Source organism: Osmia bicornis, chromosome 2 (genome assembly GCF_907164935.1).
Source record: "Osmia bicornis bicornis chromosome 2, iOsmBic2.1, whole genome shotgun sequence".
NCBI classification, from domain to species: Eukaryota; Metazoa; Arthropoda; class Insecta; order Hymenoptera; family Megachilidae; genus Osmia; species Osmia bicornis.
Genome location: NC_060217.1, coordinates 5,909,489 through 5,926,252, shown reverse-complemented (window position 1 = coordinate 5,926,252; position 16,764 = coordinate 5,909,489). Strand labels below are relative to the sequence as shown.

At 38.8% G+C, this 16,764-nt stretch overlaps 1 protein-coding gene across 4 annotated transcripts in view; it reads right to left on the bottom strand.

Moving 5' to 3' along the window:
- Nucleotides 1–16,764, bottom strand: part of LOC114872059 (fasciclin-3) — a 261,816-nt gene that overhangs the window by 57,819 nt on the left and 187,233 nt on the right. The window contains exon 2 of one of the 4 annotated variants that reach the window (XM_029178825.2): nucleotides 12,923–12,998. The exons of the other annotated variants lie outside the window; for them this stretch is intronic. The gene's annotated coding sequence lies outside the window, so the exon portion shown is untranslated. The remainder of the gene's footprint in view (nucleotides 1–12,922; nucleotides 12,999–16,764) is intronic. 4 annotated transcript variants of the gene reach the window in all.

The following is a 16,764-nucleotide window of genomic DNA, read 5'->3' as shown; positions in this document are numbered from 1 at the left end:
CACCTTCTTCGACCCGAATTGGTGTCATTCGTGCAAAAGGGTCATCGTAAAATTCGCTTTTCCACACACTGCCAACACGAATATGTTTCTTTTTTTTTTTTACGGTTATATACGCACCTTCACATGAATCTAGATTGTTGTGCACGGTACGTGTGAACATCAGGCAGGTTCCCTTGAAAAACGATGGGGGTTTATTGCGGAACGGCACGGATTGAAATTGGGGAAACTGCGGGTTGTCGAGCGGCGAGCTAGCTACCGATACAGATTCATCAACTGTCGTCGGGTAAATGGTAGGAAAACCGCTGATACCGATATGAGTTCCCTGTTCGAATGTGAATTTCAGCTAGAAACGTTGTTATTGGAACATGTTAGTCCATTATCGAAAGATAAGACAATATTTCGAAAAATACTTTCATTTCTATTTTCTCTTATTCATTGTATTGCTATACTTTTGTCATGTAATATTATACATCATCCTAGCGATTATGATCCCAAAGTATGAAGCGATTAATATTTCACACATTTCCTAGGCATTCTGCGTGATGCCAAAAGAAAAAGCTGCAAAGTATAAAATACTCCCACTAATGACGTTTCTAATGTCGCGTCATTATGTATTTTTATGTATTTTCATTTATGTATTTTTAACGAAGGCCTTTTACACAGGAGTGTAAAAGGAAGAAACACAGGATAGACAATTGGAGCCTTCTCTACTTCTCTTCTGTAGGCGCTCGCGGCCTCTCCTCGCAAGTCCTCTCTCCCACTCTCTCTCTCTCTCTCAACGCGCCGATGCCTACGCGCAGGTTACAAAGAAAATCTCTAACAATGACTCTCTTTTCAAGTTTTACTTATTCTTTCTTATTTCGCCAAAATTTTATCGTCATAAATAATTAATTTTTGCAATTTAAAAAAATCAAATTAATGTTTCAATGCAGTCGAAAAATCAACACGTATCTCGTATATCGATGAACGTTAAGCAAAGAGATAAATTTCGCAGATTTTCTATCGCGGTGCGCATCATCGACGCGAATTCATCGAGTACTGTCGCGCAAATGATCCGAAAACCACGGATACCGAGCTTGATCGTGTATTCGAGTACTTGCCACCGAGTTTTCCGCTTCATTCGATTTTCCACGCGATACGAGGTCCCCAGTGCATCCTGCACCATGTTACGCTGCCGATATTCCCGCGAGTATGCACACGCACATTCCATCCCCGCTTATTTCGCCTGCGATCCGTCATTTTTATCCGTTACTCGACTTCCGGTATTCCCTTACGAAGTAAATCAAATTACCCGAATCGGCGAGCTAAAAATTGATCCTGAATTTTCGAAACCATTTGTGCAATAAACTTTATCTCAGAGAGAATTCAAGATTCCATAAAAAATCAATAATAAAGCACTGGATTTTTCGCTTTCTAAAACGGCCGATAAATTCGGCAACAATTAAATTTTGAAGTGTACGAGAGAAATGTGCGGATTCGTTGGAAACTTGTTCGGATAATGGAGTTTCCGTTACGTCGAAATAGCGCGCCGAGGTGAATCCTCTGGGAAGAATAAAACCTTTTTTTTATCTCTCTTCCTGTTCTCGTCGAACGTTTTTAGTCATTAACCGCACACGTTCGTTCCGCAAACTCTACTTTTCCAGCGACGAAATCGAATTAATCCTCGTCGAGGGACATTGAATTAAAAATTGATCAGGTTCTATCCTCCTGTTTTGGTTTTTTCGAATTCAAATTGTCGTGCGAGTATCGCAAAAAGTTTGACAAATAGATACGGGTCTTGCATTATGTTATTGCATGTCAAATTTGGAAACATGACAAGTATCACAGAATAGTATTCATGGTATATGAAGTTTAAAGTTTAATCAAAGTGACTATATAGATACTTCATCAATATTCTTATAATAAATTAGGTGATTCTTCGTTGGAATAACCAATGAATCAATTAATTTACTGTTCAATATTATCCATTAGCGAACGTCCAATTTCCAATCGCTTATAACGAAGAATATTGATTAAGCGTTTATATGGCCATTTTCATTAAACTGCAAGCTTTAGATTGATGTACCTCAGGTGCAATTTTGTGATAATTTTACGTCATTAAATCATGTCTTTCTAAATCGGTCATTTCTATACCTAAAAGAAAATGAATAATTAATCAATCATCCTATTTACAACGAGCTATGACTAATGATTTTTAATTGTTTAATTTTGAATAAAATATTCTTCATCGTTATTTCTTTTTCCTCTCTGAAATACAAAGCGGTTTTCATCCCGAAATGAATAAACAAGGGTGCTTAATCTTCCGGGAGAATATCCACAAACCTTTTCTAGAAGTTCTATCTCGTAAATATGTACTTGGCGAGAATAACGTATCATCTGCATTAGGACAGGAGGGCGCAATAAAATTCGGCCGAAATTTACGAGGAAAACAGACAAAGAATTCTCGGGACGAGGGTTGCTTGCCTTCGTTCGAGTATTTCGCCACGAATTCGAGGCGTTCGCTTTCTTTCTCGCCTGCCAGTCAGCCCAGGGAAACGATGAATGTGTTCCTTGCCTTTTTTCCGCCTCTTTTCGTCAGGGCTCGAAGGAGAACTAGGCCTGAAAACGACGACCCCGTCGGCCCATAGAACGTTTTCATGCGAACCCACCACCGTTGAAAGCCAAGATGAGCCAGCGCCCTGCTATAGTTTGTTACGTGTGTATTGTGGCTTTCCCCATTTTTTTCTTCTTTTCCTCCTCTCGTTTTATTTCCCTGCCTCAGCCGTGTTTCTCCCTTCTTTCTCATCTTTTTCCTCGACGAATAGGATGATGGAGGCGCCGTCGCTCCGAGCGCTCATTTCCTTCTCATAAATCCAACCACGCGATAATGGTCGACACGCAGACGAACGCGATTGTTCACGGTAATTTGTCGCCTAGCACCTTTCGACCGTTATCGACACTCGTAACAGTCAATCGAACTTCCGGCCACTTTCTCGATACACCGCTGTCGAGAAGGTCCCGTTGGATAACAATCTTTCAATACCTTAGCTCAATAGATCCATCGATAAACCTCGTGGGTGAAATTTATTACCTTAATAGAAATGAAAATTTTCGTGAAAATTGTAAAATTTCATTTCTCTTCTATAACTCTTTGACTGCTGAGTACTTCAAGCTGAAACGTTTTCTGTGTAAACATTTTTCTTTCTTACTTCATTTAATATCTCAATTTACTTTTCTCTTTTTTTCCTTTCATTGTTTTATTACATTGTTACATAATTTAGTAACATGCATTGATAACTGTTATTTGATTATAATTAAGATATACAAGAAACAAATTATGGACGCATATGTACAATAGCAGTCAAAAGATTATGCCAAGTGCGATAGAAAAAAGATATTTTTAAAGATAGAATATTTGAAAAAGTAAAATGTTCGAAAATCAAGGTAAAATAAATCCCACAGGTGTGTCTCGAAGTGAAATCTAAAAGAGAAGCGATTCGGGCCAATGAACGAGGATAGGTGGGCGCGGGTTTACCGCAATGCATATGCGGTAAATCAGTGCAGATGAGCAGATATACGTGCACACGGACGGTCAGTGGCCATCGGGCATCGGTGGGGTGTAAAAGGGTGGGTGCGGGTGGATCGGGGTGCACGGTGACTGATAGTAGGACAGAGGAGACTAGACGGATGCAACAACGTTGCACGGGTACACAGATTATATACGCGTTTGCATACATGAAAGCCATGTACGCGTTCCCGATGGTCCGGCCTGTACTTGGCTTATATCACTGTCGCCGTTCGACGCGTCGCTTCGGACCTATCGTCGACCTATACCACTGTCACCATTGAACGAAACCAAGCTGCCGGCTTTGAATATGCACGAGACATCGCCTCCTTTCGTCGCGGCTATATTGAAACTCGATCGAATAATTTTGCTCGGTTATATTACGCGTACACGATAGTACACTTGTCCTATTAAGCTACCTGCACACTTGCGGTAAACGTAATACTGTTTAGCTACGAAACATCGTCGAGAGTGCAGCTACATTGCGAGCGGCAAACAAAGTTTCGTTCGAAGCTTGTTACGCACTTGATGTTTAGCAATATAGACACAGTGTTTCATTCATTAGACAGATTTTCACGGTGCATAGCCCATCAATTTGCTTTGAGAAGGAAATTAAGATGCAATTTACAAATTTCAACAAATTAACTGAATTCTCTTCGATCCGAGAAACGAAGAAGCTTGCCAGTGAAAGATTTCATTGAAGCCACTACTCAGCATCCACCTCGGTGAACACAGTTTATACAAGTATCTTCTCCTTTAAGGAATTTAAAATAATCCAAAGATCGCGAAAACACTCCCGAGAGGAACATCGTTACCAAAGTTCACCGTCCAAATTAAGTTTCCAGAGAGCAGAATAATCATCGTTGAGACTGTTTCTTTAGCTTCCAAGTTTGTTTCTCCCTTTCTCTTTATCTCTCTTCTCGTTTCTTCTTTCGCAATCGGGAAGAGTTCAGATAAAATGAATACTCTAAAAGTGGCTAATTCAAGGGAGATACAGTGATAACGAGGCGATGGCATTTCAGTAGGAACGCGTAGATACACGCGAACGTTCTGACTGGAGAATTAATAGTGCGTGTACATTGCACGCACACCAGGAGCCTGGTCGTGCGGCTATAAACTAAGTTGCTCCATAAACCGGGCCGCGAATATGCATGAGGAAGGTGTGGCTCGCGTTGTAGTTGCACCCAGCAAGCTTGATTTCGGAAACGTTATAAGTCGGCCGCGAGTGCATCATGCACGTTGCATCGCATTTGCAAAGCAAAGCACAGTGCAGCGTGCGCGCAAGCCTTTCCACCTGTCTTGCTGAGATTAGCCGGTGCTTTGTTGCCATTTTAAGGAACCCCGTTTCCGCCCACCACGCAACGTCTTACGATGGAAATCCAGAGATTTGGATAATCGTTTAGATTCTTGTCTACGTGGAAACATCAGTTTCCCAGTTTTAATGGTTTCTTTTTATTCTATTTAAAATCATGATTCGTGAGTTGAATTTACCATTTCTAATTTTTTTTTTTTAATCAGCCTGTGTTTGCATAATCATTCTTATTTCTTTTATAAAGGAAAGAACTGAGAAAATCTGGAAACAGTGCTACGAGACAATAATTGTTTCTGCATGGAGCGCAATAACGGTGGCTGAATGTTTCAGCGTTCATTCTTCGAGGAACTGCTACCACGAGACAACAGCTTTATGAATGCGATATCCGATGCTAGCCGAATGCAAGTGAAATGTAAATTTTAAATCGGGTCCAAGAGCGGAGCGAACGAGAAAACGAAGCTTATTTATGTGGAAACGGAGACATTGGAAAACAGAATGGTAAAGTATGTGGAAAGATAACGGGTCTCGCGGTGTATTTTACGTTTCGAGTCCCATGAATGCTTAAAGAAAAGAATTGAGATTGTGCACTCCTAGTGGGAACCGTAAAATAAAATGACGCGATCTTTTGTGTACCAAATGAAAGAAAAATATATATCAAATTTCTTTAGTAATTTATAATTTTTTATATATTTAATAGAATTTTATCATTTTTTCCACAGAATTACCCTATTACGAACGTGAATCTTCTGGTTGACGACGTTAATCAAAATGAAAGGAAGAAATCGAGCAGCCACTTTTACCCCAAAGTTTGTGGCAGGAATCGACGGTCGTCTCACCAGACGCGATGCAATTTGTTTAGGTTAAGGGTTGACGAGATTCCGTAATGAATACAAAGTTGACCGAGAGGGTAGCAAGACGAAGACGAGACGGAGCCAGGCGAAATTGGAAGAAAGAAATATTTACCCTGAAATTGGTACATCAGGCGGCGGCTTTAGACGGACGTACAGACCGGGCAGACTTTTCTCAAGCCAGGAAAATATCTCAAAGACACTTTAACCGGGATTTGGTCGGCTTCTTCTCGCTCGAATTAGCCGGGTCGGATTGCACGATCTCTCGCGAACCGGGGAAAAAAACAGCGAGCTCCTCTTCCGTGGCAAATGTACGCGGTTAATATGAAAAGGAAAAAGGAAGTAGCAAAGAGAAGGTTGCTTGTTATCGCTTTCCGAGCTGCACCGGGAAAATTTGTTTCCCGACCTCGGTATTCCATCTTACAAACCCTCTTCGCAATTCGAGCGTATTTTCTCCTATTTTATGGCCACAAATTCGAGCGTTCGTTAGACGGCTACGTTTCTTGCCTTCGTTTTGACAAGAAGCTAGAATTTAAATGATATTATATTGTTTACATAGAAAATTTAGCATTATTTATTTTTGTACATACTATTTTAAATTAAATAATTTTAATCGAAGACAAATCTGTAGACACTCTTAAAATAAACGATAAAAAATGGTCTCCATACAATTTTTCATTCACAAATAATAATTTCTTTGTTATTGTTATACATACACTATAAAGGAAAACCTGTTTCTCCTTTGATCACTGTTCTGCAACATTGATTCATCGATCAGTATTTATACCGACCCAAGAAATGACGAACTGCTAATCGATCAGAGCATCAGATCTTTCGGAGAACCGAACAATACATGATACAAAAGCGTTACCCCCACTTGGACAGGTGAACAATCGATCGAAAAATCACTGATTTACGTGACAAGTTTATTGCTGTCCATTTGACGATCACCTCGGATCTGTTTTAACGAGCTAAACACGCTTCACCAATGGATAAAGTGAAAGCATGACGAATGAAGAGCAGCGTTGGGAACGAGTTCACTGCGACCTTACGGATTCGAATCAATTTTTCGTGTATTGTTCAATTCGAATCGGGTAACACTCGTAAAAATAAAATGTCCTGCTGTGATTTATGAGCGATCGTAACTTCGAGCCGTAAAATGTTTGCAATATTATTAATCCATAATCGAACAGTTGGAAAAGATGCGAGGTTACGAAGAAGAAAAGATATGGAATTCTTTTATTCCGCGAATTATTCACAGTCTCTTGCATTTGTACCGGTAAAACGAATCAAATGTTCGATCAATAAGAAACGTCGTCACGAAGAAATTTTTTTCTTTCCACAAAAAAGAAGCCGGAACATCCTTCGACAACCTTTTCCTCTCCTCTTTTCAAGATGATGGAACGTCAATGTCTCGCATTCTATCCGCAACGAAAATACGCGACAAAAGAAGAACACGAATGTTCGGAACGCGGATGAGAGCTTCTGAATAAGAAATACTTTTGTTCGATGTAAGACGTCTCGTGAAATGCATAATTGTGCCTCGTGCACTACAATTTTCCTTTCACAAATTATTCCAACTAATGACTTCGATTATTTTGCATTGACCAAGCATTATCCTCGATTAATTCATTATTAAAGGTACATTATGGACGTCAAAACAATTAACATCGTACCACTATTATTCACGATTCGAAATTAATGAGAACATAATATACAACGATTCTCATTGTTCCCGTAAATATAATAGAGATGGCTGACTTTGCGTAATCCACTCGTATTGTGGATCGAATTTATAAATATATTGTAGTGAAGCTTGAATACGAATAATTAACAGAGATTTATTTGAAAATTTGATTGGCATAGTTTTCCGTCGAATTGGTACACAAAATATTAATGTAGCATACGTGCTACGTTATAGTTCCCATATACTTAAGTACACCATTTTTAAAATAAAAAATAGAAGTAAAATTACAAAAACCATTGATTATTTAAAATATTACTTAAATTAGAAAAAGACAAACATGAAAGTAGAATCAGTGCAATTAAAAAGTTGCTTAAAAGAGCACTCATTCGTGAATATTATTAAGTGCAGTAAAAACGATGGCGGTTAATAAAAAAACAGTGAAATAGTTGAATTAATTACAGTCGTCTGTAATATCAGTCCTAGTTAATTTCTTTATCGGCACAGTGTCAAAGTTTTTCAACAACCGGTGGAAAGTTTACATTGACCGATCGCGGTCGTCGCTCGTTTGCTCCGATCGAACGTAATTAACGTAAGATAAATAGTTGAAAGATGACGTTGAAATCGCGACGGAAATATTTCGTTTTCCCGAACGAAAAAGCAAAGAGAAAGGAAATGTCGGCAAAGGACTTTAAAACGGCGCAAAAGAAGCGCCTTTAAGTGCGATGCAATCGCGGATGCAATTCGTTCTCTGGAAAACGGACGATGCTTCAGGCCAGATCAAAGTCTTCTTGCGGAAGATGAAGGATACTTGAAAACGACCACGCCCATCCTAATTCCACGCTTCCACTATCGACAATTCCCTTTGAACCTTTCATCGACTGACACACCACCTTTCTACTTACAATTTTTTTTTAAATTAGTCCGTTTCACCCAAACCAGCCTTCCGTGACGTTTAATTTCATTCGAAGCATCTCATCTCGAGGCTGACCAAAACGTTCTACCAAAATTCTTTGTCGCTCTTTCTGTGTCTTCACTTTGAACCAGAATTCGCTCGATTTCATGGTAGTTTCTTTCCTTCTTCCATGATAACCCTTGGAAATATCGTTGTTTGTGTTCAATGTTAAATTAATTGTATCATTTCTTTGGAACGAAGCTTGCAATATTAATTGTGTTTCATTATAGTACATAAATTATGCTAATTAGAGCATTCCTGATAATTTCCATGTTTTTAATTATTCTCATTGGTATTAGCACAATTGCAATATTTTCAAATATTCTCTAAATGATTTTGTGCGAATTAATTGTGCAATGAAATTGAGCAATTTTCCACGAATACCAATTTATTTTATCAAAGAGTTAAATACTTTGCTGTAAATACGCAATGAGGTGTAGTTGGATTGGTAAAACCAATCCGACTATCCCAACTCTACTCTGTACACGAACTCCTATCCTCACTTGTGAGGATTAGAACCCCCAAAATCATGACCCCTCGAGAACAAAGGCATGTCCATTCTTGTTGGATCTGTAGTTACTGTTTCGTAGTCAACTGAACAGGTACAGGGTGTGGAATGAAATTAAAACGGGAAAGCCTATCGGCAGCGAGGATCTTTTACCGAATGTATCGAAACGAGAGTAGATGGGTGGTCCCCTTTAAATTTCGCTTTCCCTGGGGTGATCTCCCGGTCACGCTTCAATTGACTTTGGAAATTGATCGAAACGAGGTAATGCTGTAACGAAGCACCCTTTTTTCTCTGGGACACCGTCGCGAGCAGTCGCATGAATATAAATACCGTCGATCGAGCAACGTCACGAGTTTTCTTCTTCTTTTTTTCTCTGTCCCAGTTCTTCTTTTCTTTTATTCCAAAATTTGCATACGTACGACCAATACAGCTCGTCAGCCGTCTGGAAAGAACGGGAAAAATCTGTCGATCTGGCTATAACAATCGGGAGTTGAAATTTGTCGTTTTAGATTGACTAAATTGAAACAAAAGAAAGAGTACTATTTCTGAGCGTTAAAATAAAAATGATTAAAGAGAAACTATTATAAAAGAAATAATGAAAATTTCATAACCAAAGGATCAATACAAGTTTCGTCAATTCGAAGGTGTTGAAATTAATTTAGCTTCATTACACAGCAAAATAATATAACGCTAATTTTACGCCGTATTCATTCCATAGGATGACTGAATTAATTTGCATTAACAGCCCGATTCATTGTGCATCACAATGTATCGAATAAACAGGCTACATCATTTGCAAATTATCCATACTCATAGAAATATCATTAAAATGTCTGCAACAATTATTTGTTTCGTTAATACTTCAATTAAATCAGAATACAACATACGAATGGATCGCCCTTTTTGGCACTTCAATAATTGCAGGAAATCATCATTTCAAATTGCTTTGAATCTGAACAATTATTACGATGTACAGCTTTTGAATGAAAGAAAATCATTCTGTTTAACAAACATCGCTGATAAGATGTATGCAAACAGTTGACGCAAGGTTAGAGAGAAATTTCCATCGCAGGAAACAGGCGTCCTGTGGAACGCGGAGGATAATAACGTGCAGGTTCATCGCGTCAGCGGCAAGAGAAGTCCCGGAGGAACGTGCGGACGAGCAAGTTCTCTGTCATGGCAGATAGCTCGAAGCTGCCACTCCTTGACCGCACGGTCGTTTGTCTAGATCACTCCCGTTTTGCGGCCCCGCAGATCCTCGTTACGCCGGTCTGTTCGATTTTATCCCCCTTGGGTCGAACAGCGCAGTCACCAAGTCCTGGCCTGGAATTCCTGATAAGACGTGGCCATCCAGTCGCCGCTTAACGTGACTCGACGAATTTTTGGGTGGGGGTTCGCCTTTGAAAGGCCGCTTCCGTTCCAATTTCGCCAGGAATTTCCCTTGCTCGTAACCATTAATCGTACGTTTCTTAACCCTTTTCAAAATTCTATCAATACCATTCAGTACACCGTTTTGATCCAATCACACATATTGATTCTGCATGAGCTGGTAACAATTTGCGAAATCGGAAGCCGATGGAACGTGAAAGGAGGAAAATTATCCTGATCACATATACACACCAGACGATCCTTTCGATATTAGTTTCCGGTCGACAGAAGGGTAATGGAGAATTGTTTGGCCGGAATCGCAACGAGCCGATTCTAGGCACGATATGTATGCAGAAGCGGAGACGATTTCCAGAACACACGAGAGGGTCGCGCCGTAAAAAGTCGGTGCCGGTACGGCAGCCTCCCTGAAGTAGGCATTCAAATAAACCACCTAGGCGCTGGCTTCCACTTTCTGTTATCCAGCAGCGTGGAAGCAACCCTCTTAGAATACTTCCGACGCGAGCAGTAAATTCCATCGAGGCACCGACGTTTCCACTCATCCCGTTTCTTCCTTCACCCACAGCCATCTCCTTCCACCACCCTCTTCCCAACCCTCCTCTTCTTCTCGGAATCGCACAGCCTAACCCACCAACCTTCGTTCATCGTTCCCTTTTCCTTTTCCTTCTTTTTTTGTTTCTTCTCTCGTCACTCTTCGCATTTTTGTTTTCAAGGAGAAATGTCTCCGCGCCTGGGCTAAAATTCGAGTGGTCGAATCGTTAGCCAAACCCCTTTACTTTCTTCGTCCTACATCTTATCCTTTTCTTTTTTCTTTATTATCACTTTACTTTGCCCTTCTGTCCGTTAGCCACTTGTTCGTGGCCACAAGCGAGCGTCTCTATAGTAACATCGGTTCAGTTTCGTTTTATTCGGCGAGTTAAGTCGTTCCGGTAACGATATCCCGGTCGTTTCTTCTTTTTATCTTTGCTAAATTAAATCGACTAGCTTTCTTTCAGAGCACAGCTGGTACGCGATGAGCTCGTGGATTCTGATACGCTTCACGGGACCATCGGTTTCGTGTTTTCCTTTTCCTGTCTTACTTTCTTCTTTCGTGTCTTCAGCGAGAGTTTTTCGTTCGGGTATTAGGTGAAAGTCGTTGCTCGTTGTTTCTTACGCGTCAGAATGAAAAGCTCCGGAAATTGTACCGACATATTAGTATTCTTTGACAGCACGTTGTGGAAAATTACTCGAGGATTCAATTGAACCTTGCAGGGGAAGTTTTGATAATTGTTTAAATAAATGGACATTTTTCAAAGGATCTTTTGAGGCTATGGTGTAAATTGTAAATTAGAGTGAAGTACATGCTTCAAGTGAAAGAATTGAAGTTCCTTGAGGAACGGTGATTTACATTGCTTCCCGCAAGTTGAGAAACAGAATTCCTCGAGTTCATTCCCTAAGTAAACCGGATTCATTGCAGTTTCTTGTTACACGAAGACAAATAATTTACCCGAGAATTTAATTCAATTCTCTCCGCCTCTAAACGAGATTGTGCCCTTCCAGTTGCAGCTACGCTGCTCGCAATGTATCAGTTTTGTAAAACAACTTGCAAATAAGAGGAGTACAAAGTTAATTACACCGTTCCTAACTTTTCTATTCGAAGAAATTTAAAAAAAATTCTAATATTAATCTCTAAAAGAAAAAGATTGCTTTTTTAAAAAAAGCTCCTTATCCCTAAATGTACGATGACCAAACTATTTAGTGCTCTTGCAATCTCAGGGACTAGGGATTTCTCAGCTAATGTCGTTTTGCTCTTCTAAGAAAATTCAATAATGAACTAATACCGTGGCGTCGTAAATTAACGGCGTACATGGCAATACCTATCGACCCCTATTTATTATTGGTGATCAATAAAACCCTCTGCCTGCGAGACAACGATATTGCCGATCTCTATTGGCTAATTACCGAGAACAAATTGCTTAATAAATCTTTATTTTTATTTTGAGTACAGTGATAATCAATTAATTTTGTTTTTTTCAACAGTTACATTTAATAAAAAAAATATTACAGATACATGCAATTCTTTTTAGTGGATAAATCACTTCTGGCAGTGTGAAATATGAAAGCGGAAACATTGTAGAAAATCATATATTATATTCATGGAATTATTAACGATAAATTATAAATATGTCTAAAAATAACACGCAATCTCAATGTTTAATTTCTCTCTACGGTCGGTATGATTTATCATTGTAATCCATATATAATACAATATTACATCTCTTGTATAGTAACGATAATTATTAACGGTGGTTTGGTGTTTACTACGCACTGGTCACGAAATCAATCATTTCAGTAAATTCAATCAAAAATTAATACACCATTAATACAATATTGCTATAATATTGATGACTAGTATTCATTAGGTAATACACATATTAAATTGTTCGTAATTATTCCCGTAAACATTAGATTCCAAAAATTGTTTACTAATTCCCAATATAAAATAAACAATAATATACTAATATTAATTTTCAAGTTTTTACTAATAAATAATAAAGATAAAAGTTTCTATCCTATTCATAAAGTATTCAACACTGCTCCATGAATGTGAAATTTAATTTACAAAGAGAAATACGAATCAATTAGCTGAATTATTGTTAATTAATATGATAAATCTTTCTGGAATTGATAATAAAGGGTACTTACTCTCTGGTCGATGCAGCATATTTATCAAAGCGTTTATTACTCAATCGACGATACGGAGGCAATTATGGATACATACCTGAAACCGAAAAGTAGTACAATTAATTGAAACATAACGGCACCGAACGACTTTACAATGCACCACTTTAACCAATAACTGGTTAAACAGTTGCAAACACGATCGTAAATTAGCAAGCTTCGATAAACAACAAATAATATTAATTGATTTCTGCATTACGACCACACTTTTCCAAAACATTGCATTTCCGACCACTGTTTCGATCATAATGTTGATATTTGTATACTTTACTGAATAACTTTAATGAACAAATATTATAAACCTTTACGTTGTCTATCGAATTTTCGTATTAATCATTAAAAACACATCTGGAATAAATTTTCAGTTATTGATTTGTTTACTTCAACACCTATGTTACATCAAGAAAATACCAATTTTTAAAATTTATGCATTTATACACGAGTGTAAATTTTACAAAAAAATTACCAAAAACCTAACAATCATTCTCAAAATTCAGGGTTAAAAGGGTTAATCGTTCCATCAACAATCAGGCTCGATTCTAATAAAATATAACACAGTCTCGAAACCGAATAAAGATGGCGAATGAAAGAAGCTAGAAAGATTCACGTTCCTTTTTTATTGGAGCCGATTTCTCATCGATTGGGAATTCTTCGCTCGTTCGTGACTTAAAGATTGCCGTTCGAGGGTGGTGGTACCGGGGGAACACGGTAACACGGCAGCCCCATATGAGAACTCGTATCTTATCCGAATCCGGATGGTGCAAGTGTGACAAAGTGCCGTCCAGTTTCAGTGACCTGTCTGCTTCTGCTTGACGTACATAGTCCGTTGGTGCAGTTGGAAACTGAGGGTACGGACGAGTTATGGTCGCCAGGACCGAATTACTTTGGAAATGAGCCGGCTACTCTGATAAAGTCGGCTCGGACGAATGCTGTTCCATCCTACGTTTCCGTTTACGGGCTGCGGGATGCGTTGGGCGATTCAGGCTGGAATATTTTCCACGATATAAACGGTGTCCAGACACTTCGATGTCGTATATCTGCGGTATCGATCCGTTGAAAATAATAAAATTTCCAAAAACTCTCAGAATTCACGATTCAACGATCTCCATTTTCGATGTCGTCAGGATTTCTAATGAAACGGACGCTAGGTGGACCCGATCCGCGATATCTCGTCTAAAATGAAAGGAGTGACGGCTAGAAGAGGAATTCGGGCTTCCACTCGAGCTTGTAAGACGTGGCAGGTGGTCTCGAGGGGCGACCCACTCAGCTAGAGAAGGCGTCACGGCTGTAGACGAGGGAGAGGCATTCACGAGCCTTGATTTAACACCTTGGATTAATTACAGTCTGTGTACCTTAGCCAGAGGTGCGCTCGTGTACGTGTGAGATGCACGGTTTCCTGTAAGAGTACGCTACACCCGACCAGCTTCCATATTTGTCTCCGAAATGGAGCAACGAGGATTTAGATGAGTTCTCGTAATACGTGCTCGTTTTGATGTCATCTTTTGGCATTCGTGGTTCGACGTTTTCTTTTCGAACGTCACTCGACAATATTTTGTATTCTTTAAAGTAGGATTTATTGAAACCTCTTATAAATCCGTTGCGAGATGTTTGAAGAATTGACGAAACTATTTTCCATATGCTCTATTCGGTTATATTTTAGAATTTTCAAAATTTACAAAAGAAACTTGGTGTCTATAAATCATTAATTTAATAAATCTTCAAACAAACCATAAGAAAATAATGACTCGATGAGTATCGCTAACGAGCAGGTAACGTGGCATGACGAGCAAAAGCAATCGCTCCTTCGCGAAACACTTAATTCACAGAAAACGCGGGGGCGGTCTGTGAGAAGGAAAAAAGAAATAGGTGCTTAAGCTGAGTATTTAATAGCACTTCGTGACTGGCGGCATTCCGTAAAGCTAGCCGTCACGTTCAAATTAGTCTCGAAGGATCATAATCGGAGAGAGGGCTACAAAATCTACGTATTAAGTCGCCCATAAAAATGCTAATGCCGACGATCGAGGGGTCTTACGTGGCGCGACCGTATTACCCATTTTCCGAAATTATATACGCCGGAAGGTTAGGTAAATGAGTTTTTAATTTATGAAAATCTTCTTTCACGCCGTGCTGCTAAAACCGATACGTTCTAACCGAGAAACCGAATTAACGCCAGAGCGAAATTTTCTTCGAGGCTTGGCGAGATGGAAAGAAAAAATGAAAATTAACGCAGGACAGGGTATAATTAATTAATTCACCGGGCTTGTTTAACGCCTGAACTTTGTTTCACTCGGAAAAATATTTCGTCGAAATTTTTTCTCCATAATTTCATCCAATAATAATGGATTATATTTTAATTTCATAAGCAGCATGTCAAATTTTGTGAAATCGTTGGTCTTTACAATTTTCAAAATCACAAATAGATAACATTAGTCATCAAAAATTAATTAATTAGTTATTAAAATCAGTCATTAAAGCATTAATTAGTTTTAATATATTTTCTAATTAATGTCCAATTTCACCGCGACGATCAATATTAGATTAATGATTTAATCTTATTGTTAGTATTGGTTTACAGACACTTTCTTAAAAAATTGATGGCACAAAAACTTTCAACGTGACAATTTTCATCAAACGACGAGAGACATGGACGTCTTCGATCCGGAGAAATGATAGTCTACCACGGACCTAAACATTTTCCCATCGGCCCTGTTACTCGACATCGCACTTAGCTTCATTTTTCACGTTAGAAAGGATCCCCCAGGAAGCTGGACGAAGGGGAAAAGAGAAAAAAAAAGCGACGCGATGGCCAGTACGTTCGACGTTGAGAGGCTCGTCCAAAAACGAAGCCGACTTTCATTCCCGTGTTTACTACTTCGTAACACGTCCAGGCCATTTTTCAATTCCTGCTGACTACCTTCGTGCCGTCAATTTCTGTATTTCTTGGTTAAATACAGCCACGTACTTACATCCGCTATATTTCACGGTAATAAGTCCAAACCAACTCAATTTCCAGCAAACATTTCGCTGCTGATTTTTGAGCTTAAATTACACCTCGTTAAAAATCCTTTCAAATATTTACGTGATTTTTCAATTACACGACTTATTACGTGAAAGTAACTTTCTTTCGTACTACTTGAGGATTTTACTTCAAAGAAGTTTATGCAATTTCAACAACTTCAGAATCTTTATTATTAGTTGAAGTGATTTTTTTATATTTTTGAAAATTTTACTTCAAGAGAAACAGGAAAGTTACAAATAAAAGTGCATACAATAATATTTCAGCTAACAATTTCAAAGTATCAAACACGTATACGTCTTTTACAAAATCATGAACGATCATTGAAGTTCCATGTAAATCCTCCATTAGCGTAGTGGGATATTCTCCAACAGTATCAATACATTGATCGATTCAAGGAAGATCGAACAGATAATCGGTTCAAGCGAATCGACCCACATCCACGGTTCCCATAAAGTGGGATAATGGCGCTAATGACACTTAACGCTTAAGTCAAGTGCATCCACAGTGTAGTTTATGCAGAACCCTTTAATGGCTTATCGATACGAGCCTTTGATAAAGCTCGTCTCTGCGAGTTTTTGATAGATACGGTCGATGATTTATCATACCACCTTTGTTTCTGTGCAAGAACGCTTCGCTGACGAGCGGAAGCTCTTGGAATTCTTAACGAGCCGCGTAATAACATCAGCATACAATAGAAATGATATATTTTATTGAAATAAAAGTTGTAATTTTTAAACAATACGAAATATTATAATTTGTTTTCGTTCCTTGTGAGATCTTTAAACTT